The 24043-nt window shown below is 44.0% G+C and overlaps 1 protein-coding gene across 6 annotated transcripts in view; it reads right to left on the bottom strand.

Annotated features, from left to right (window-relative positions):
* NLGN3 (neuroligin 3) overlaps positions 1–24043 on the bottom strand; it is an 86843-nt gene that overhangs the window by 38241 nt on the left and 24559 nt on the right. The window contains exon 1 of one of the 6 annotated variants that reach the window (XM_075259844.1): positions 7136–7156. The exons of the other annotated variants lie outside the window; for them this stretch is intronic. The gene's annotated coding sequence lies outside the window, so the exon portion shown is untranslated. Of the gene's footprint in view, positions 1–7135; positions 7157–24043 lie in introns of those variants that run through there. 6 annotated transcript variants of the gene reach the window in all.

The following is a 24043-nucleotide window of genomic DNA, read 5'->3' as shown; positions in this document are numbered from 1 at the left end:
ACCATTAATTGGTCCAAACTGGGCTGGTTAGAGGCTCCCTCCACCATGAATTTGCCCAAACTGGGCTGTTTAGAGGCTCCCTCCACCATGAATTTGCCCAAACTGGGCTGGTTAGAGGCTCCCTCCACCATGAATTTGCCCAAACTGGGCTGGTTAGAGGCTCCCTCCACCATGAATTGGTCCAAACTGGGGTTTTTAGAGGCTCCCTCCACCATGAATTGGTCCAAACTTGGCTGTTTAGAGGCTCCCTCCACCATTAATTGGTCCAAACTGGGCTGGTTAGAGGCTCCCTCCACCATGAATTGGTCCAAACTGGGTTTTTTAGAGGCTCCCTCCACCATGAATTTGCCCAAACTGGGCTGTTTAGAGGCTCCCTCCACCATGAATTGGTCCAAACTGGGGTGGTTAGAGGCTCCCTCCACCATTAATTGGTCCAAACTGGGCTGGTTAGAGGCTCCCTCCACCATTAATTGGTCCAAACTGGGCTGGTTAGAGGCTCCCTCCACCATGAATTTGCCCAAACTGGGCTGGTTAGAGGCTCCCTCCACCATGAATTGGTCCAAACTGGGTTTTTTAGAGGCTCCCTCCACCATGAATTTGCCCAAACTGGGCTGGTTAGAGGCTCCCTCCACCATGAATTGGTCCAAACTGGGGTTTTTAGAGGCTCCCTCCACCATGAATTTGCCCAAACTCTGCTGGTTAGAGGCTCAATCCACCCTGATTTTCAAAACAAATGTTGGTGCCAACCTCAACTTACTACAAGGGCCAAATTCACTGCTGGTGACAAGCTCTCCTCACTGCAAGTGCCAAATACACATGTTTCAAGGTGTTTTCCTACTGTCAGAGAGGTGGTATTGAGTGTGTAAAGTGTGTAGTTGTTAGGCAGTGATGTTGGGGTAATAGAGGGTCTTTGGTGTGTTAGATGCCCCCAGACATGCTTCCCCTGCTGTCCCAGTGTCATTCCAGAGGTGTTGGCATCATTTCCTGGGGTGTCATAGTGGACTTGGTGACCCTCCAGACACGGATTTGGGTTTCCCCCTTAACGAGTATCTGTTCCCCATAGACTATAATGGGGTTCGAAACCCGTTCGAACACACGAACATTGAGCGGCTGTTCGAATCGAATTTCGAACCTCGAACATTTTAGTGTTCGCTCATCTCTAATATCCAGCAGTGCCATGTTGCCAGTCTGATAGCCCAAAAGTTGCTGACAGGTTCCCTTTGAAGAGGATTCTTTCACCACTTCCACATCTGTTAATAGGCAACACTCTTCTGATTCCAGCACAGGTAGAATTTTTTCTGTAGCTCCCACTGTTCACGAACAATCCATGCAGTTTTGGTGCTTGATATGCTACTTAGATTCTGTACTGTCAGATGGGCGGTGTCAGGTAGGGGATGTGATTTAGAGCGCCAAATAGAGGTAGAAAGTGTCAAAGCTCAGAGTCGCACCCCTTGTCTGCTCCTGCCTGACACTGCAGAGTCTAAATAGCAAATTAGGCACCAAAACTACCAGCACTTATTGCTCGGGAATGGCTAGAGATAAGATTCTGCGCCGGAATCAGTGCAGCACTGCCTATCAATTGGTGCAAAGCGTTGGACTTGGTTGAAGTGGTGAAAAGTCCTCTTTAAAAAGCAGAGATAAAAAAAAATTCTAACTTTCTCATTTGTTTGGAATAATTTGGGATTTTCCATCACATAGACCCGGGATCAGTTCCTTGGATTACGATACAGTATATGATAGTAAAAAACTGACAAGATTCTAAAGACACTAAACCCACATATCTGTTGAAGTCTGTTCAGTGCGAGGTGATGGGGAGAGGTATAGGACTTAGTTTTTTCTCCTGTATTTTTTATTAAACTGTCCACTGATCTTACACTTCTGCAGTGGAGACTCCAACAGAGACTTTGACGCAGACAATGACATTCTGGCTTTAGTTGATTTGGCATGTTAACAGAGGAATGTCCTAAAATAATCGTTCAATAATCCTAATTGAGATAAAACGTTCAGTTACCCGTGACTTTAATATAGTGTTAATGGACACTAACAGATCCGTCATAAATCTGTTAAAAATCCCATTGATTTCGATGGGATTTTATCTGTGGTCTGTTTACACCAAATCGGTCACGTCCGTTTTTTTTCTCATGGACGTAATAATGTAGATTTTGCTGTCCGCTTGAAAAGTCGGACATCTTTGGGAACGGACAGTTAAGGACACTCACAGACAGTAAAAGAACGCACCCGATGTCCATTTAAATCAATGCAAAATGTCACGAACACGGCTAGTGTCCGATGCTAATGTCCGCACAAGATTTTGAACGGACATTAGCAGCGGACACTAGCTGTCGGGCAGAGACGGAAGTGTGAACGCTCCCTAAGACATTTCCTAAATATATTGCTTTATCAAAACTGCTTTGTTTGGCCGCTATCTTAATTTATTCACTTCATTGTTGACACTGCGTTTCTATGGCCACTGGGCTTATCTGCTCATTTCCCAAGTGATGTAGCTGCCTGCTGTCAGGGGGGGAGGGAGGGGCTGAGTGCTGGGAGCAGCTGAGCTGTGTATGTCTGACAAGCAACGGAGCTCCTCAGATGGGGGAGATGAGAGCTCCGGGATTTCTGAACTCTATCTTCAGCTCCTTCACTTATCAGCCGGTTTAATTGAATTTGGCTGATAAGGGCTGAGATAGGGAGTCCGGCACCTCTGTATGTAATGCAAACTGACTCAAATCCAACTCAGCTACATCAGCCTCTACATCAGCTTCATACTGTGGTAATGCATTTACAACCAATCCCTCATTACTAACTGCAAACATAGCAGATAGCACAGCAAGTGAAACCCCGCCCACCAATGTGGCGAGAAATCCAGGAAGTGAACAGAGCACAGAGCCTGCAGGTTGGTGAACAAGGGTTATGGGAATACCCCTTTAATGTCTCTGGCTAATGGAAAGTAACGGACGGGTTTCTGCGCAGGCTCAGAAAGCAGAAACACAAAAAAACGACACATTAACATCACTTAGTGTCCATTAATGTCTGTTTAACGGACACGATCTGAACGGACATCCAATGGTAGTGTGAACGCCCCCCTAACACTACTACTTTGATGCACATTTTCATAAGAACGCAGAAATGTTTGATCATGCCAAGGTCCCTCATTAAACATCTTTTTTATGTCCCATTCCTTTACCTTTTAGTGAAGATTATCACCTCTATCTTAATATTCATTATATGGCTCTGCTTGTGCCATCTTGTATCACCGCCGTCTGTTGTCAGCGTCTTCTAAGACATGCCTGTCTCTGCCCCTGGATCTTCACTTTAATAAGTGGAATTTATATGGCATTCAAGGTATTTACTGACATCCCCGCCCCCCCTTAGTACATTGCGCACATCACAATAATCTCGCCCAGGTCACGTTTGGAAGAATCTGCTATTTCCCACTAGTTTCTTGGCTTTGTCATGAAAGAATCTTTGCTTTTGAACAATTTACAATATTCCTGTGTTAAAAATCTATATAAAAGAATGAAGAAGCTTGTAAATATTTCTTACCTATCTTGTACTGATCTCAAGATACATTGAGCTTTCTTCATCATTCATAGCAATGGCCGAATGGAGGTATATACTGGATTTGTGTTACCAGGGAGCCGTGAAGTCAGCGCCGAGGTTTTAGGTCACAGCTGAACACGGAGTCCAGACAAACAAGTGCATTTCCTAAGTGCATTCTATCAAACTTGTAAAAGCCGCTATTTGTAGGGAAGGAGTAGAAGACATAACCCGCTATACACCGGTAAAGAGGGAAAGTATCTGCATATTTATTCCAGCTTTTGTACATTTAATGTGAAGTGATGAAAGTTGTAAGTGCGGAGGCCGAGGGAAGTAAGGCCGATGCCCCTAAGACCTCACTACAGGGCACAAGGGTGCAGCACGTTCTGCCAGGACATGGTCATCATGACTGGCAACAGAATACAACAAGAAAAACTATCAAAATTAGACTATTGGTGTGATCAGAGCTGCCACACTAACCATATAGGTAACCCACAAAAATGTATACCAATAGGGTGCCCTTCATATACAATACAATACATACAGTATATACACGCAGTAATGGAAAATTTGGCACAGGTTTAAGAGAAGTAGTTACATAGTGTCAAGAAAAAACTTTAAGGCTGAGATCCCACGAAAGCCGCTTTTTTTTTTTTTTGGAGCCAAAGGCAAGAGTGGCCACGGACAGGAATGGGAAATATATAGGAAGTTCTTAGACTTATAATTCCTGTTCATTCCACTCCTGGCTTTGGTACAAAACCAGAGACGGCCTGCAACCAAAAAGCAGCTTGTCTACAACGTGAGGCCTCAGCCTAAAGTTTTCTGGCCTAAAAATAGGCCTTCATTATATTAGTGGGGGTCTGACATGCAGGACCCCCAGCGATCAGCTGGTCAACAGAGAATGGAGCAGGAAGCAGACCGCTCCATTCTCTGTGTAGTGGCCAGACCAGGTTACTGCAGATTGGCTTCCATTTACCTGAATGGGAGCTAAGCTGGAGTAACCTGGCTTGGCCACCACACAAAAAAACAGAGCTGTCTGCTTCCTGCTCCATTCTCTGTTTATTCTCTGTCTGATGTCAGTCCCCTACCGATCTGATATTGATGACCTATCCTTAGGATAGGTCATCAATACTTTTAGCCTGGAAATCCTCTTGTATAGCTCATGTCTTCCAGGAACCACACTGGCACAGCCATACTGTCTATGTCCATATTCTCTGCTGGATTCCCGTGGAAAAACAAAACATAAATCTGGAAGACGACAAATCGTGGTTGTGATAATAAGACCACAGCAGAAATGATTGGCCTTATTTCCAAGAGACAAGTTTGGTGGAAAGCCAACACAGCTCTTCATCAAAAGAACACAGAAGTTACTGTCAAGCACGCTGGTAACGGCATGAGCCTACGGAGGATCTGCACACCGACTGGTGTGCGGGCTCAGGTTAAGGATAAAGGGGATACGGAATACTTCCAAATATTACGATACTTTGGCATCAAACATGCCGTCCTCTGCCAGAAATCTGAACTTATACAGCAATCCAACGCCACCAAACTTTAGCCCTTACTTCATTTTCTACAAGGTTCATGATGAAGCCAATGACCTAAATTTGCACATACATTTGTAGCACGTTTTAAAGGCACCTCGTTTTTGCACATAGAATCTGCAGCTAACAGGACAGGTTAATCTCTTTACTCTTAGGATCGGAATCCCAAATTCACAAATGATGTTATTAGAATAGATTTGCTAGCCTAAGTTTTTATATCTTTTTTTTATTCATAAAATTGAAGGTTTCTTTCCTTGGTAATGAGAAGAGGTTATAACAAGGATAGCGCCCTGATATCATTTGTGTCGACTCTAGTCTGTGCTGTTGACTTCAGCCTTTGGCATCAACAAATGTTGGTGCCAAATGTGCCGCTCTGGTTTCCAGTCTATCTTTGCCATTCTGTGCTGTCGGCTACATGTAGAGATTCATCTTAAAAAAAACAAAAAACAGGGCTTTGTTTTTAGTGCTTTACGTACAGTAATATATGAAGGGTAATATCAGAGATTGCACCATATACGGTACAACTAGAGGTTGCTAAAGCGGTGATAAATGTCACTATATCTTTATCTCCAGGATCCTGCTGGGTAACTCGCGTACCGTAACCTTGTCACATGTAAGGACTACCTGAGTTCACATTATTAAAGATACTGCTCTATTGCACAATATGACTTCCACACACTGGTATGTATAAGCCTACCTAAAATACTAATCCATATAGGCCGTCTTAGCAGATATTTCCGATCACGGCACAGTCATAAAAAGTTTATCTAATTATACTGAAAAGGTAAAGAACGAGAAAATAAACCACCGCCAAATAGGATAAAGGGATTCTACCGCTAAATAGCTATTTTTTCTGCTATAGACGTCGGAATGGCCTTTAGAAAGACTATTTGTCTCTTACCTTTAGACGTGGTGTCCGCGGCGCCGTTCCTTAGAAATCCCGTTTTTTACCGGTATGCTAATGAGTTCTCTCGCAGCAATGGGGGCGGGCCCCAGCGCTCAAACGGCGACGCCTGCTGCCCGAGAAGTTTCTCCAGCGATGCGTCCTTCTTCAGCTGCATCCTCCCCTTCTCTGTCGTCTTCCTTCTGTGTCAGCTCTGACGCCTGCGCAGTCGGCTCTGCCAGCAAGACACTAGTAGAGCTGACTGCGCATGCCGGCCGGCGGCCATATTTTCGAGGCCGCAATTGTGCGCACGTGCAGTACGTTCCTCGAAGTCTTCACCGAACAGAGTGTACTGCGCATGCTCAGTCAGGTCTGTACAGACCTCCGACGTACGAGTGAAGTCATCCATGCTTCGGAGAGTCTGTACAGACCTTACTGAGCATGCGCAGTACACTCTGTTCGGTGAAGACTTCGAGGAACATACTGCTTGTGCGCGCAATTGCGGCCTCGAAAATATGGCCACCGGCCGGCATGCATAGTTGGCTCTACTAGTGTCTCACTGGCAGAGCCGACTACGCAGGTGTCGGAGCTGACGCAGAAGGAAGACGACAGAGAAGAGGAGGATGCAGTTGAAGAAGGAGGCGTCGTTGGAGAGACTTCTCAGGCAGCAGGCCGTTTGAGCGCTGGGGCCCGCCCCCATTGCTGCGAGAGAACTCATTAGCATACCAGTAAAAACCGGGATTTCTAAGGAATGGCGCCGCGGAGACCACGTCTAAAGGTAAGAGACGAATAGCCTTTCTAAAGGCTATTCCGAAGTCTAAAGCAGAAAAAATTGCTATTTAGTGATAGAATCCCTTTAAGGTTAAGTTTACATCAATTTCATTTGAGCCGGATCGAACAACAGACTGTAAAACTAATGTAATGATGGATGCAGAGAGGGCACACGGGGGAAATTCATCCACTGATCTAAACCCGTTTTCTGGCCTAGATGTGTGATAATGTAGCGCCACATCTCCAGTTCTGTGCCGCGGTCTCCCCTTTCCATAAAGGAGGGTGCTGCAAGTCTTAGGGCAGGGACATCTCGACCCAACATATTTATTATATCTTATACCAGAAAACTGTTCCTGACTGGCATAGACGTCCATCCTGGCGCACCCTGATAAATCGTACACACCTTGTGCCATTCGCTGCTGTTATTAAGACTGGCGTACAAAATGCTTTAGAGGGAAGATAAAATGGGAAGAAAGTTTCTGTCTTATTTTTTCACACTACAATGGGCTCCGTCTAGATCCGTCATTATATTAGTTTTACAGCCCAACGCTCCGATCCTATGATGGGTCAAAGAAACAGATGAAAATGAAGCCAATGTGAACTGAGCCTAAGCTTTATCTCTTATTCGCCTGTTCTGGCCAGGTTCAGTTTGGTACGGCAGATCAGTACGGCCATACATGCAGTTTTTCCAAGGCATTTTCAACTGTATTGCAAAAAGGCATTATGTAAATCCTAAGAAGAGGCCATTCATTTCAATGATCGGTGAGGGTGCCAGAAGTTGGACCCTTGCTGATCTAATATTGGTGACCTATTCTTCTGAACATTGCCCCGTGTAAACCTAGTGGCCAACTGATAAAAGAGCCCAAGACTGGTGGCTGGTTGCAATTTTATGTGGCCATATACTTTGGATAAGACAACCAAAAAACACGTAAAGGATACATATTATTATCACCATAGATCTCGCTTTTCCTTCCAAGTGCCTAATTGTACTGTATGAGCGGAAAATGTGTCTGCTAAATTAAGCCGCGTCTACCCTTGAGTGTACGCGGGCCTGCGCATGGCGTAACTCCCAGTATGCTTCGCTGAATCTGACATGCACTAAGAAGGATACCGTGAAATGCTCCCAAATGACGCCTCTGCTCCCTTTATCTCACCCCGCACGTTTCATCTAATATTTGGAGGACGGTGTCGGGGTAAAGGCTTTCCATATTTATTCCCTTCACGCCCGGCGCGTTCTCTGGTTTACCACACGCTTGTTTTCATCCTACGGCCAAAGAGACAGATTTAAAGGGTGACGGTTTTCTCCTTAAAAGGGGCTGGAAGCTGCACGTATTATTTCTTAATAAGTCACGTCTTTCCACGCTGAAGATATATATAGCAAACTACCTCCTCGCCGCCCGGGTTTGGAGCTCTGTTGCTTTAAGACGGTGACAGAAGAGACACAACAGCAGAATGTAAATGGACGCTGAGCGTGTCACAGAAAGGGAGGGCATGGAGGCACGGGCAAGGAGAATGGGATGCAGGCAGTAAGGCATCGGGAACAGCCCGCATGGAATACACAAAAATGCTAAGGTGTAAAGATGGAAAGCTAAAGGACACAAAGCGTAATGCTGCAAACAATGGGATGGATAGAAAATGGGACATAGGAACAAAAGAAAGGTGACAAGGAATCGAGATAGTAGGTGAGACATAGAGCTGAAGGCTTGGCGTGAAGAAGAGTGGGAGCGAGCCGAAGAGAATAAAACAAGGAGGGGGGCGAGATATGGAGGCAACGATGTGCTTCACGAATAGAGAGAGCAAATAGACTCAGCAAAGAGGGCTGACGAAAGGTAGGAGGAGAGGTGTGCGGGGAAAGGATAACCCAAGGCGAGAATGCTAAATAGGACAGCAGTCAGAAACACAAGACGTGGAAGGATCTGGGCAAGAAACCCAAAATGAGAGAAGAGGGTAATTCATCAGCACGTAGAGGAGGTGGAAGGAGGACGTCAATCGTCCATGCCTTTATACTGCAGGGATAAGACGAAGAGTGTCATATCGAGACAGGCTAAAGATGGAGGGACCGAGGAAGAGAAGGAACGTGTGCACTAAAGGAAGTGATAAGAAGGGCAAGACAAGGAAAGCGGGTGTAGGGATAGGAAAGGTGCAGAAATAGAAAAAAATATGGAACATATCCCTCCCCGCCACCACCGCTTCAGACAAGAGCTTCTATGTTGCCCCCTCCCCCTTCTAACACAGGAGCGCCCTCTCCCCACCTCTTCTCTCCTGCAGTGAGGGTCTGCGGCTCATTTTCATGTTCACTCATTCACGCCGTTGCCAAGGAAACTGCAGCCTGTCGCGCGCCTCCATTCAGTCCCGCTTCCCTCCCCCAACCGCTCAGTAACACTTTCCTGACTGGAGCCGTTCTGCAGCAACAGGCATGCGAGGAGCCGAATGCAGGTGCCACTCTCTGCAGCAACAGGCAGGCGGGCCGAATGCAGCAAAGCAGCACCGTGCTGCAGAAAGCGCAGGGACTACGGAGACCCCGGAGTCAAGATTCACCTGCAGGTGGAGAGAATAGGCCATTGTAGCTAGATGGCACTTGCTAACTTGCATTTAATAAAATGGCTTCTTCCAACACTTGGGGATACAACCCTGAGATAAAGAGCATCTCTATTCCTCTGGAGCTCACCTGCTTTCATCTCCCCACCCCCATGAGACAAGCAAGATCTGCCCTAATGAGCTCAGCCCCAGCCCTGCCTGCATGCGCAATCTTTATGTAAATGAGCCGCCTGACCAAGTCTATTCTGCAAGTACAAAGCACCAATACATCTGTTATCCTGATCACCTGGGACCGTTGCTCTGATCCCCATCTCCGTATATATCAACACAGGTGCGCCTATACTTCGTTATGCTGCATAACCCACTATGACCAAGCTGCCCACCCTCTACGTGACCGCGAACATGGTTTCCATCGTAAGACGCTTTATAATCGGGACAGCGTGAGCAGTAAACTGGCTATATAAACATTGAGCAATCACGTCAAGCAATTTAGTTGTTTTCTTTAACACGAAAAAAGTACTGAACATCTGTTTAGGCAGATCTGGGAGACGGTAAGTGCAGCATTGTCTGCTCCGAGTCTGGCTCAAAGAAATGGAAGCAAATTATTCCAGAAGAAGCAGAAGAAGAACGAGCCGACGTATCAACTTTACCGGGAAGACGCTAAAAACGTGAGGGCATTCTCACGCGTCCAACGCGAATCGGTGACGAGAATATATAGAAAGTAAGCAGCAGAATGGCACGTAAATGGAATAATAGAAACTTGTAATGGAGATGTCCTAATAACACCAATGGTCAACGCGGGAACGGCTGTTCTGGGTTTAGATCGGAATATCTTTGCCTGTAAAATTGGGGGAAAATGGCTCAATATGAAGACAAACCTTTCGTATGTGTATAAGAATGGATAAGACTTTCCAATATCCTTCAAGTCTCCTTATAGGACCACAGATGCCGTTCCCAAACGCTACCACCTTACAAGCGTATGGAATAGACGCCAAGCCATTCCCAATCCCCAAAATGTGTCAACAAACTGAATTGTACGCCACATTTACCAAGTGTTTCAGACACTTTTACAACCTGGTTGACTTATCTAAAATGCGTTAGGGGTTTAAGATGTGATTCTGTTTCTTACTATTAGTAAATTTGCTCCATTGACTGTGTAGTTGGCCCTGATGTGGCTGTTTATGGATCTTTCACCGGGGTCACTTGCCCTTTCATTGCTCTGACAGCTGATTGTGTCCACAACACGATGCAACATGTAGTATTGCTGCACATCTACAAACGGTGGCCGTCACCAAATCTCCCTAGGTAGCACATCTTTATACTACGAAAGAGTTTACAAAATGTAACTAGACTACTGTGCACCTTGATGCAATCTGACCCGGCAGACCAAACACCAATCCAATAAATCCTGAACTAACTGGAATAGTAATACAACATGCTGATCACTTGGGCTACAAGCATGCAATAGACCATGCTTTCCAAACTTTGATCCACTTTTTGGGCAAGACTTTAGCCCTATTCGAAAAATAAACGTACCTGTAATATCGAGAACAAGGGTACTTTTACTCTAAAAAACAAAAAATCTAGAACTATATGTTGTAGCAATGCGTATAACGTGTACTAGTTGTTAGGGAGTTGGACCTTTAGCCGTTCTTTAGTAAATGACGATAATAGAGATGAGCGAACAGTAAAATGTTCGAGGTTCGATATTCGTTTCGAGCAGCCCCTCAATATTCCACTACTCGAATCGAATATCGAACCCTATTATAGTCTATGGGGGGGAAAATGCTGGTTTCAGGGGTAGGTAACGTTCGATCAAATTATACTTACCAAGTCCACGAGTGAGGGTCGGGCTGGATCCTCCGAGAAGTCTTCTCCATGCAGCTTCCCCGCGGCGTCTTCCGGCTCTTCATTCACTCTGCCCAGGCATCGGGCCTGGGCAGAGCCGACTGCGCATGCCTGCACTACAAGCGGACATGCGCAGTCGGCTCTGCCCAGGCCCGATGCCTGGCAGAGTGAATGAAGAGCCGGAAGACGCCACGGGGAAGCTGCACGGAGAAGACTTCTAAAGGTAGGAGAAGAACCAGCGTTGATTGGCCGACTGTATAGCATTCGGCCAATCAATGCTGGTTCTGCATCGAACTTTTACATTCGAACAGCGAGTGGTACTCAATCGAGTACGAGTATTTCGAATACTGTAGTATACCTACTCGATCGAGTACTACTCGCTCATCTCTAGACGATAAGTCATTTTTTGGGATCAGCGAAGAAAGGGCTGTTGGCTTGCATTCAACACGCAATTCTCACCAGAATTCAGACGGTGCTGTAGCGTGTGGTGCTGCGGTCATGATATCGCTGATGATGTGCATGCGCCAGTTCTCCTTTCCGTGGTACATGCGCAGTGCTGCACCAGTATTATTCAATGGAGGCCTCTGATAGACGGGTCGAGTCACATGAACCGCCATCAGCGACCATATTGGGACCGCAGCGCTGCACGGCACAGCCAGAATACTGCTGAAAACAAGCTTGCCGCTGAGTGATGAATAGCCTCTGATGCAGATGTGAACATAGCCTTAGGGTAAATGGAACAATCAGTAGATTTAAACAAATACTGCAACATACTGTAAAATGTTGATATTTTCCTGCAGGGATCGCTTCCCTGAGAGCAGAATTTTGACAGTTTTTCTTTTTTTTGCATTTGATCTTGTTACTACAGCAAGTGATATGTGGTATCAAGTTATTTTCTTATGCATAGCAAGTGTCTCATCAGCACTTTCTATTAACCTCATGGAACAAGTTAATTGATAATACAAAACATAGACGTCATGTGCAAGAGTGTATTTAGCATAGGATCCTAAAACCGGCGTTAAAGCTAATTACTAATTTGGGAGAGGGGTTCACAAGAGGATTTCGATGGTATACAGTCATCAATTGCCTGACAATACAGAGCCTAAATATCATAGGAGGTACCAAAACTAACTGCACTATTGTTTGGGAACATTGGGGGATAGAGAGACATTGTATCTGCGCGGAGACTAATAGATGCTGAGAACTGCAGGTGATGGAGGAGATAAAAGTTGAAATATCTTGCTGAGTATACTGCTCTTTCAAAGCATACGCTGCCATCCAAGGTGTCCTATTAGTTTTTCTGCTGCAGGACATTTTACAATTGTCTCTGAGGCTGTGGTCGTGTACAATAAAAAGCAGTCAGCCATCATCCATTACTACTACTATTGGTTTATGCACATGGAATTCTGCCAGGAGTAACTGTAAAATAGGAAATAACAAGCTAAGAAAATCCCATGTGAACATAATACAGAAGATCCGGGGACACTACAGCAGCTAAAAAGATCCCTGAAAAGAGCAATCTATGAGCACAGTCAGTACAGCTGCTTGTTGTCTGTGAATAATATCCTGTATGTAATTACAAGTTCCCGGAAGTGGAAACAAACACATAGTCGACTTTACTTACATTGTAAGTAGAGATGAGCGAACACTGTTCGGATCAGCCGATCCGAACAGCACGCTCCCATGGTAATGAATGGAAGCACCTGTGACGCCGGCCGGCCGCCGGCAAAGTCAGCGTCACAGGTGCTTCCATTCATTTCTATGGGAGCATGCTGTTCGGATCGGCTGATCCGAACAGTGTTCGCTCATCTCTAATTGTAAGCGGTGGGATGTGCAGAATGTTTAGTCCAGTGCACAGAGAAAGCTGTTTGCAAATGTGTGCGGAAGCTGTGAGGAGAATCAACCCCTCCCCTCACTATTCACTGAAAAGAAACTGTCCCAAACCACTCACTGTAAAGCAGTTTTGTTTTTTATAATGGTAGCTATGGATAAGACTTCCCTAATACCAGGGAGTGAACAGCAAATTAGCTAAAGGGGAGACATCTAGTGACAGGGACTTGAGAGGCAGAAACGGTAACATTTTAAAATAAAGTACATTACGTTTTGGTCCAGAATGTTCTATTAAATGAGACTAAGTTGTCTGAAAATTTAATGACCATTTAAAGGCAAAGCACACAAAATTTGCCCAGCCTAAGTATCAGCAATATGTCATGTACATTGTATCATCTTCGGTTCCTCGGGGTCTCTATGTAGGCCTTGTAAATAGGAGTAATGCAAAGGTTGAAAACCACATAGCAAAAAACATATGATTGTGGATGATTTTACCAGTTGCATGCAGGATAGGTACTCAATATCTGTGTCCAATTCCTGGCACCCCCACCGATCAGCTTTTGAATGAAGCCAGACTCTAAGAAGGTTATGGAAAATCTCTGCTTGTCAATCACTAAATCTTTATGTTTTCTACATAATGTATACACACGACTCGACAGGTCAAACCTACCCAACCACCAAGGGGAGAAACGCCCGGCCATACTGAGGAACAAATAGTGAGCACAGGTATTGCAGATCCTTGGCAAGCTGACAAAAAATGAACCTTATTTATTACAGGCAAAACAGATCATTATTTATAGCTCATTATTTACGCACAACCAACATCTTCTGCCTCTCTCCACAGAGAATGCATTCACATTAGTCTCTGTCTCTAGAGAGGCGCAGAATATAATTTGCTTATTTCAAGTACACACACATAAATGACACAAAATTTCATAAGAAGTCAACTGATCATTGAGCATATGTTTCTAATAGATGGAAATGGATGCCTGATTCTACCCACCTGGACACAAGGCTATGGCTATGCTCATATGCAACTCCCATCCAGAGCGCAACGGCATTGTAACACAGTCCAATACAGCAAAACAGAACAGGGATGGAGACAAAGAAGCAAAGAGATAACAGGATCCATATTAGGTTAGTTTTACATAAGAATACGCAACATTTTTGGCTTTTTAATGCCACTTGCAACGGTTGCAAGTGGTGCTTTTACAACGCCCTTGCGACATTTTGAGGCATAGACGGAGCGATCGCCCAGGCCGGACTTAAGACACATTTGTGAGTTATAATTGCAATCTAAGTCAGTTCCTAACTCATATAGACCTCCATTTAGGCACAAGGTCGAGCCACTGATTTAGGAAAAGGCCGGAGCCTCTCCGTACATCACTCGCGGCCTATGTGAAGACTGGCGAATAAAACACCAGTCTTAAGAAATCTCGTCTCTGAACCAAAAACTTCAGAAGATGTGTAAACACGGCCATGTCCTTACTGAAAGACAAAAGTCTTATGAGAGACCATTGTATTCTATACAGAAAATGAGTGCCCCTCCTCCCAATTAATAATGAACGCCATTAGGGACCCCGGAATAACCGGGAGGACAGGGACTAGGTCTGTTGACAAAGAAAAGGCAATTATGACGGGATTTAATAAATCTGCTTAATGACTTTATGATCTGAGAAGGAGCGCTAGTATTTCCAGCCTACAAACAGCTCGTGCAGGATTCGGGGTGCCTGGTTCACGTCTGCGGCGCTGCACAATTCACTTTAATTATCACTGCTCATCCAAGTGAAAACTGATTCAACGGCTGGAATCAGGAGAGAGCTTCTTATCTATTAAGAGGTGGGCCTTTGATCTTCGCTGACATACGCTTGGCCTGTCTTCATATGATGTTGTATGATCTGACCCGCAATAACAGTCCAGATCTGCCATCGAGCTAAATAAAGAGTAATTAATAAGTAATGGGGCCTGGTAAAAGCCCCCCGATCACAAAACGAGAAGATTGTATGTTTTGTTTCACACGACAACTGTGACATACTGCACAACAGTGACTATTAGCACGGATAGGCGGCACTAATGGGGAGGCAATATTCCCTACCTTTGGGGTGGCTTTCATGAAAATACAAAAAGTGGATATTTTATTCTATAGTCCCATAGACTATAATGGGGGTCCATGTGCTTTCCGCACAAGTCATGCAGACTGGAAAGTAGATCATGAATTACTTTCTGTCCGCACGTTCCATGCGGGAAGCGTACGGACCCCATTATAGTCCATGGGGTCTGTGTGCTTTCATGGCTCACCACTTGGTCCCCATGTGACCTCCCCAAACGGATTACCTAAAGCAGATGTGAACCAGGCCTGAGCCATGTTTGGATACAGGAGTGAGTGTCCCCAAATAGGGCCTTATTCACGAGTCAGTGATTGTTATCCAAAACCACGATGTACAAAGTCTTACCAGGGAACATCGGGAAGGTCTAATTTTGCCGTGACTTCCTGTATAATACAGCTGGCGCACTCCGTATAGTCTCTGCCCGACATCACGATGTCTATATACTTAAAATATTGGGAAGGAGTTAAAATGTAAAAGAGATCCGGCGCTGTGTAGTGACTTGTGTCATAAATGGATGTCACGACACATACAGTATGTAGACAGAGCCTCACAGCTAAACGGTGAGGGCCAACTCTGTCTTCATTAATAGTAGAGTTCACCTGCTTTCTGCAATATTCATCTTTCGGTGTCTGAGCCCAGAAGCGACGCACATTTTCTGCCTGAATTTCCTGCTTTTGTTGCTACTGTCTGTCTGCAAGGAGAACAAGGAGCCCAACACTTTGCACAAACCTGCCGTCTCATTGCACATAGAGACGTTATCCAATATACTATAAAAGTAGGAAAAATATAATTTTGCTTTTGCTATTGTCTGTCAAGAGAATCGGAACGACGAATAAATAAATGATTTCTTCTAGAATTTTTGCATTGGCGTCTGTAACACTTATTTGGTATAATATTGTCATAGTGTACAAGGTGACGGTAGCCTAACACATTGTGGCCGCAATATAGTTGGGAATGTAATTGTACGACTGTGCCCTCCGTATTCTGCGACACGCGAGGTTTGCTCCAACTCTATGTTCGTCAAGTAGTCAACCTTCATGAAAATATTACAGCCCAGCTCAGCCCATTATTAAAGATAGCAGTCTGTGACAAAAGCCAGGGCTGCCATATTCCGGGCCTAGGACTGATTTAACAGCTTCTGATTAAAGGAAGTGATGGATGCGAGTGTTGTCATCTCAATCCTTGGCTTCTGGCAAACAAGCCTATCTGTGTTGCTCTGTATATTCAATCATTGCAGACTTTACTATGTACAGCAAATAAATTATTTTATTGACCCATCTGTACCCTTTATAACTCGCAGCCGATTAAACAAAGCAAGTACAGCCGAAGCTCTCCATTGTAGGATATGAGTCACAATAAACCAACAATGGAGTACAATATGTAACATTACTAGTCCTGATCCAGAGACATAACTGACGTAGGTGATGTGTGTTACCAAGTCTTGAATGTGCATGAGGTCAAGTATAGAAAGGGATATATTCTATTTGCAATGTTCTTAACAGGTATAGTACTTGCTAGACGGATCGAAAGGACAACCTGGGGCTCAATGACAGAAATCTTTATGCTGCCATAACAAAGAAAATCTCCAGCAATGGATCTAAGATCGAATACAAAGTCTTGACCACCATTATCTTCGTCCTGGTCAATAATACTTTGAAGTGCTTGTTGTGTATATTCATCGGCCTTGCTATACAATATAATTCATAGCCCCGGACCTGTACGAGAGCCCAGAGGGTTGTGAGCCACCGATCAAAACTTACGTTAAAAGGATTTACCAGGCAGAATTTTTTATTTTTTATTTATAAAGGTGTGTTAGTAATGGGTTAATAAGTACACCCATATACCTTTAGCAGTGTTTGGAGTGATTTCTGAGTGTCTCTGGTTGCTGCTGTATTCTCTGCCTTTGTTTACTTGGTGTGACCTCCTGCTGTGCAGTTTCCTGTGTAGCTGCTATACTAGTTCCCCCTTCTCTCTCAATCCTAGACTCCCCCTCTCTGTCTCACTAACCAAGTGAGCCCGCCCATTACTAGCCACTCCCAATCTCCCCTGTCTCTCTTTAGAATAGGGATCTTGCCTATTACAAGCCCCTCCCATGTCTCTTTAGCCTAACAATCCCACCCATTATTAGCCCCTACCCCCGTCTCCCTAGCTAACCTATTCTGCCCACTGCTAGAAGACAGGAAGAGGGAGGAGCTGTCCCCAGACACAGGAAGGCTTGGTAAGTATTGATGGGGATAGGGCTGGGGAAGAGTAATGGTGACGTTCTGTTTTGGAAGCGGTGAAATGGAACATCACCAGATTATCAGAATGTGTCCCTGGTGCGGTCACATGACTGATCCAGGGATATGGGTAATTATAGATTTTTTTTTTTAATTGAAGTAAATTATAAGTTAGGCGAGGGGGAGAAAGTTTAGTTTAGAAGTTAATTTTTAGTTTATCCTGGACAACCCCTTTAAGCAATCATATATGTATATTTAGACTTCTAATCTTGAGAAGGATCTAGTGTGGGGGGTTTGGGTGGAATCTGCCTGAAAAATGGGCAGTGGGCTGTTAGCTGATTCTTTCATCTATCAGAATAAGGAGTGTCTGTGTCCCTTGTGAACTGGAGGAGGAATTTTTGTGGTGGATTCCGCATCGAAAATTCCAATATTTGTACTTACCCTAAGGGGAAATGCCTTCACAATATGATGGATATTATAAGCTATGAGCAGGGAATTCATCGCCTTTCTGATTCCCCTGTGAGATATATTAACCATTTACCAGTGACTTAGATATAGTAACTACTTACTAGATCTAAGTCACTAAGGGACTCTCTAGCTGGCATAACATGGCAGCTCCCATTGGCCTTTATGAAGGACTGCCGAAAGCTGTCGAGAGACTTGTATGACTTCTATAGTCTATTGACGACCATTCTCAACTCTCCCGAGTAAAGCCAGGAAAAGACTAACTCTCTAATGAGGACTTTATTACTGTCTCACCGTCATTGGAATGTAATAAATACTAACGCTATATGGAAAAGATACTGGTCCAAAAACAATGGCAGATCAACTAAGATTATATATTTCTTACACTGTTCATCTCTTCTCATGAACTAGAGCGAACCCGTATAATAAAACCATTTCTGGATCAATGTATTATGTGAAGAATATGCAAATCTGTCTTCCATTATGTAATTAAGAAGTCAGGTGACTCAGTGCAAACCAATAGAGGGCGCTCACTGGAATGTGCAAGCCTGTCTTCCCTGATGTAATTAGGAAGACAGGATTTCAGTGATAGCCCAATAAAGGCTGCTCCCTTTAGCATCACGCTCGACCTTCCAAGAGGCCTTTGTTTTGCAATGATGCTGGGATTATTAACAGGTATAATCTCTCAACCGAGGACGGCCGTTTCGATGTTATTGCATCTCATTAGCCCGGTGTAGAGAAGACTAACCTGTTAGAGTAAAAATCCTTTTCTGGAATCAATGGAATCTGATTGTTGTCAAATTCTTCGTAACTAGGACATGGTAATATAAAGTATATAGAAAACAGACTTGTAGAGAAATTTAAAATGGGATTTCAACACAAATTTCTTTAGAAAAAAAGAAAAAGTTTCCTCAGCTGGTAAACCCCCCCAAAAAACCTTTTATACGTTCTGTAACCTAACCCAATTCCACAGCTACACACCCAGATTGTCTCCTTACTGTATGCAGAGGTTTCTGTTCCATAAGACTACAGCGTCTGACTTCTTAGCTAGAGGCCGAATTGCCTGGCCCAACGCCCCTACAACTTTGTTAGCTCGCCTACTCCACCCCCTAACGCCATCCTGATATTCCTATAAATCCTCTATGGACTGTACATGCCTGGATTAGTCTTCCTGTACTCCGGGAACTTCCAGAGTCTCTCTTAGGGGACGTTCACACTTGTGCCCATGTCCACCCGCCAGGTCTCCGTCCTATTTCCCGGGGGAAACTGGACAGGGGACGACTTCCCGGTTGTCAGTTTTAAAACCCATGCATTTGAATGGGTTTTTAAAGCAAACCGCTGGTGTCCGTATGTGGCCCCTCCACGGGTAAACCAGTTTTTTTTGCACGGACACAAAGTCAGACATGCAGGACTTTGTGTCCGTGCAAAAAAAAAAAACGGACACGGGCGCAAGTGTGGAAGTGTTAGCATACAGATGATTTTCTTGACAGCAAAATTACACTTTGACATAACAAGGTACGGTATGCTCACTATGCCTATACCGGACCCTACAGCAGTATATAAAGGTGGTAGAGACGTGGGGTTGGACGTGGCAGATTAATAGAGACCTATGTGTATTTCCTGCGCTCCGTTCTGTCTTGTTCACACCTATAGTATATTTTCCAAACTGTTCTCACAATGTAATCCCTATATAAGAGTGCTAATATGCGATATCCTAAACAATAGTAGTGACAGCGATGACAATGACAAACAAGGCTTCTTACAACACTTTCATCATAATAAAGCAATGACAAGAATGGCCTCATAACAGGGACAGGGTAACACGGATATCCAGAGGATGAAAGTGGTGTCATAACCATTATGGAGAACTGTCACCATGACACATATCTCAGCATTATACTGTATCAGCGGTGTGATGTCACCATTCTGACCCATCAATGCACATAATAGGATTTACCTGGTCATTGTACTCTTGTGATGAGGATCAGCATTTACATGTCCGCTCACTCTATCGATCCTCTGAACTTTCTAGCACTAGAATTACAGCAGCAGCATTCAGTCACTGGGTCTTTGCTTCGCTTCATTCCTACTATGACGATACACCACAGACTCTCATCTCTAACCACCGTTACATACAAGCAAACAAAGGAAATAGGTGAATATAAACTAACAAGGGAAATTCTATCCTTGGGACTCAGAAAAGTTATACTTTGGCTATAACTTCTTCCAGGAACTTTGTTCTGCTCCAAGGGATTAAAAAAAAAATACAATCTAACAAATTAAGATGATTCAATTCATTCCAGATGACGCAGAGTCAAAATCATACTAATAGAAAAAATTCTGAAGAATACGTTGTGATCTGTGATATATACACACACACAAACACACACATATATATGTATATTCAGTCTCAGACAAATTGTGAAACACAATTTACGGTCATTTATTCTGTTTACTTTCAGTGGATAAAAATCTGTCCGTGGTCATGTGATATACAGTCCGTGGACATGTGATATGCAGTTCGTGGTCATGTGATATGCAGTCCGTGGTCAGGTGATATACAGTCCATGGTCATGTGATATATAGTCCACGATCATGTGATATGCAGTCCGTGGTCATGTGATATGCAGTCTGTGACATGTGATATACATTCCGTGGTCATGTGATTATACATTCCGTGGCCATGTGATATACAGTCTGATGTCATGTGATATGCAGTCCAAAGTCATGTGATATGCAGTCCATGGTCATGTGATATATAGTCCGTGGTCATGTGATATACAGTCCGCGGTCATGTGATATGCAGTCCGCGGTCATGTGATATATAGTCCGTGGTCATGTGATATACAGTCCGCGGTCATGTGATATGGAGTCCATGGTCATGTGATATATAGTCCGTGGTCATGTGATATACAGTCCGCGGTCATGTGATATGCAGTTCGTGGTCATGTGATATACAGTTCGTGGTCATGTGATATACGGTCCGTGGTCATGTGATATACAGTCCAAGGTCATGTGATATGCAGTCTGTGGTCATGTGATATGCAGTCCGTGGTCACATGATCGGACACACAGGTGCCCGTTACAGTCGCAGCTGCTAGGTAATCAGACATCTGCTAGGTCCCCTGCTTTACCTACTCTGGCTTCAAATTAATATGATGAATTATTTTCCATTATATTATGCAAATCTTAGCATTGTGTAATACATTACAGGCATCTTTTGTTATTTCCTTTCACTGGAATACTTGAGTTTGTTATGAATTAGAGGGTGTATACTATTCTGTCTGACCACGTCCGTCAGCCATTTATGAAGGAGTAGGGGTAGGTGCACTAACACCCTCAACTGCCTTGATTTAAAATGCCTTTTTTCGCCAAAGCGACAGATTTGGCTTCGGCAACAAAGGAACAGCTGTAAAGCCGTCACAGTCCCCTAACGCTGCTAAATTTAGATTCTATACCATTAAGGAGGTGGCAGACTGTCTTTAAGCTTTATCGTCGACATGAGTTACTATAGGAATGTACGATATTACAGATGTTATATTTATAAATCACTAAGCTAAAGGTTAAAAATTAACTTTGTTTAATGAGTTTCCAATAAGGTATAATGGGAAGGAAAGTTGTGCTGGAATATCGGGAGACTATTCATCGGCCTTGTTTGGTGGCTCCATAATTGTATCGTATTCCTGGAGACCGGCTCATCCTCTAAAGATCATTTTCTGAAAACAGGTTGGTGTATATAGAACACATGGATTTAGTCTATGGGGTCCGCAAGTTTCCACAGGTAACCGCTTTTTAAGCAGATTGGGTTTCCGTTTTTTGGATCCCAAAGCCGACCAGAAGAACGGAAACCGAGTGCAGGTATGAACCTAGCATCAGATATAACAAAATGTGTAAAGGCACATCATTGGATCCAAGTGGAGCACAGGGGTACATGTTCTAGATATACAGTATCAGTAGAATAACCATTTGCTAATCCAAAAGAATGACATCAAACTTGTGCTAAGACGTCACGATGTTGTATAACCACTATGCATCAGCAGTGCTGTGCGGGGAGTCCTTTTATCAGTGTCCTTATTCCTTCAATCTCAGAAGCCCATGTTAAGTCTTTTCTAGAACAGTGAGTATGCAATGACGATAGAAAGTGGTGTGGGAAGGACAAGTACAGTCAATGGATTGCGGCATACTGGAGTCACACAACTCTAGCCACCCACCACGGGCACACGAACCTAGTCCAAGGTAAAAGATCTATTGTGCAAACAATGTGAAGTACATCACAAACCTGCAAAAGGAAACAGACATTTGTGCGAATCAATAAATTCCTACGGGTGGAAGTGCCTGTAATTGCCTGTCTGTGGTCAGGGTCTGGCATGGAAAGCTAAAGCATCTGTAGATTTCCTGAACACATTATGGAGCAGAAAATAATCCAAGAAGCTCCTATGCACTGTTCCTTCTATGCTAGTATAGCAGGTAGAGTTGTTATTGGACTGCATAAACTTAGATTCACACAACCAAATGTCACCCGGTCGTGAGGGTTCCGGAACAAGGTGCAGAGACAACTATTATTATTAGGACTCCATCGCTCTGCAGGCTGGGAAATCTGGCAATGACATGGAGAAACGCGTCTAGGCTCAGCACTGTGTTTTAACTCTGTCCTCTGCAAAGTGCCCAGCAAGATCAAGCAGGACTCTTATTTTTTTTTAGAGTCCTACTTCAATCTCTACCTCCCTTTGAAAACAATAAGAGACAGATTGTCTGCGAAACTGGTGCTGATTCTGGGGCTGAATCCACCTCAAAATACCCGTAGACGACCAAACCTATTTCATAACATATTTGTTGTCTGCAGTAATGAGGTTTGCAGGAGAAATATAATGGACAACAAAGTCCACTTTGGAACACACGGCACATACACTGCCCAGACTCGGCCTCTCCAAACAGACCTTCATCAATGCAATGATGCTGACCACATTACAGGAGAAGGGAGGTACATCACATAATGGGGTTTTTCGTTACTGAAGTCCAGATTCTAGTATCTGACTCTAGAGAACACTTAGAATACTAAGACTTAACCCCCTCATGAATGGTATGTATGTATGGATGTTCACAAGATTTCACTCCTTTGTGAATTCTCTGAGTTTAATGAGGGGGGGGGGGGGACATGCAGCAAAAATGTATTTTTCCAGTGTTTTCCATTGAATTTTTTTTTTTCAGTTCAACAGTTTTTATTGATTTTCAGAAATATAAAAAGAGCAAGAACATGCAACAAAAGTAATTGATACAATGTAATCTGGAAGTGACCCGGGGGAACAAAAAACCAAGGTGGCAGCGACGGGCATTAAGGAAAAAGTAGACATGAATAAAGGAGAAGAAAAGAAGGAAAGGGGGGGGGGAGAAGAAGAGAGCGGAAAGAAGAAGAGAGCGGAAAAAAGAAGAAGAAGAAAGAAGGGAGGATTTTAGTTGGAAATCTGGGCCAGATGCCCTAGTGATAGGGGCAGTATATCCCCAGGTGCTGCCAGAAAAAAATATACTGGGAAGACACAAATCCTCAAAAAAGAGGTAGGTAGAGGGTGTGAGTGTCATGGTTTAAGCCCATGAGGGAGTTTGAGAACCAGAGAAGCGACCGCTACTCTCCAGAGCGTTGGAATTCCAACCAATGGAACCAAGTTTTGTTAAAGACGTCAACCGTGTCATGCACGAAAATGGTAAGGGTTTTCCATACATATAATTTCGTTGACCTTCAAAATCCAGAGTGAGAGAGGGGGAGGTTACATTTGTTTCCAGAATTGCAGGATGCAAGACCAGGCCGCGAGGACCAGGAAACAGAGTAGATAACTCTTAGAAGTTTGCACCGGAGACTCGCAATGATGGAGAAGGAAAAGGGCAGGGCGCAAATAATGGGACGTCTCAGTAATCTGTGAGATGATCCTCTTTACATCACCTCAAAATAAGGAGAGGACATCACCAGAGCAAAAGATATGGTTTTCCATTGAATTCTTGCTACATTTTCCTGTGCGTTTTTAATTCCCCTAGTAAATGTACAGGGAGACTCTTCTGATTCTGCTGCTAATAATAAATATGATGCATTTTTCAAAACCCTTGTATCTGCAACATGTGGATCAGATTAACCAAAATCTAATTCAATTTGCTGCTTAGGAAATAATCCCCCCCACACACACACACACACACACACACACTGTGTATCGGCATCAGCCAAAAACTTTGCATTTCCACCAAGTAAGGCCTAAATTAGCAATGTGGTTTGTCTGCGTCCTGCGGGAGATCAGCTCAGTCTCATCTTGCTCTGTG

This window comes from Leptodactylus fuscus, chromosome 11 (genome assembly GCF_031893055.1).
Source record: "Leptodactylus fuscus isolate aLepFus1 chromosome 11, aLepFus1.hap2, whole genome shotgun sequence".
NCBI lineage: Eukaryota > Metazoa > Chordata > Amphibia > Anura > Leptodactylidae > Leptodactylus > Leptodactylus fuscus.
Note: the sequence above shows the minus strand (reverse complement) of the source record. Positions and strands in the feature narration are given on the sequence as shown.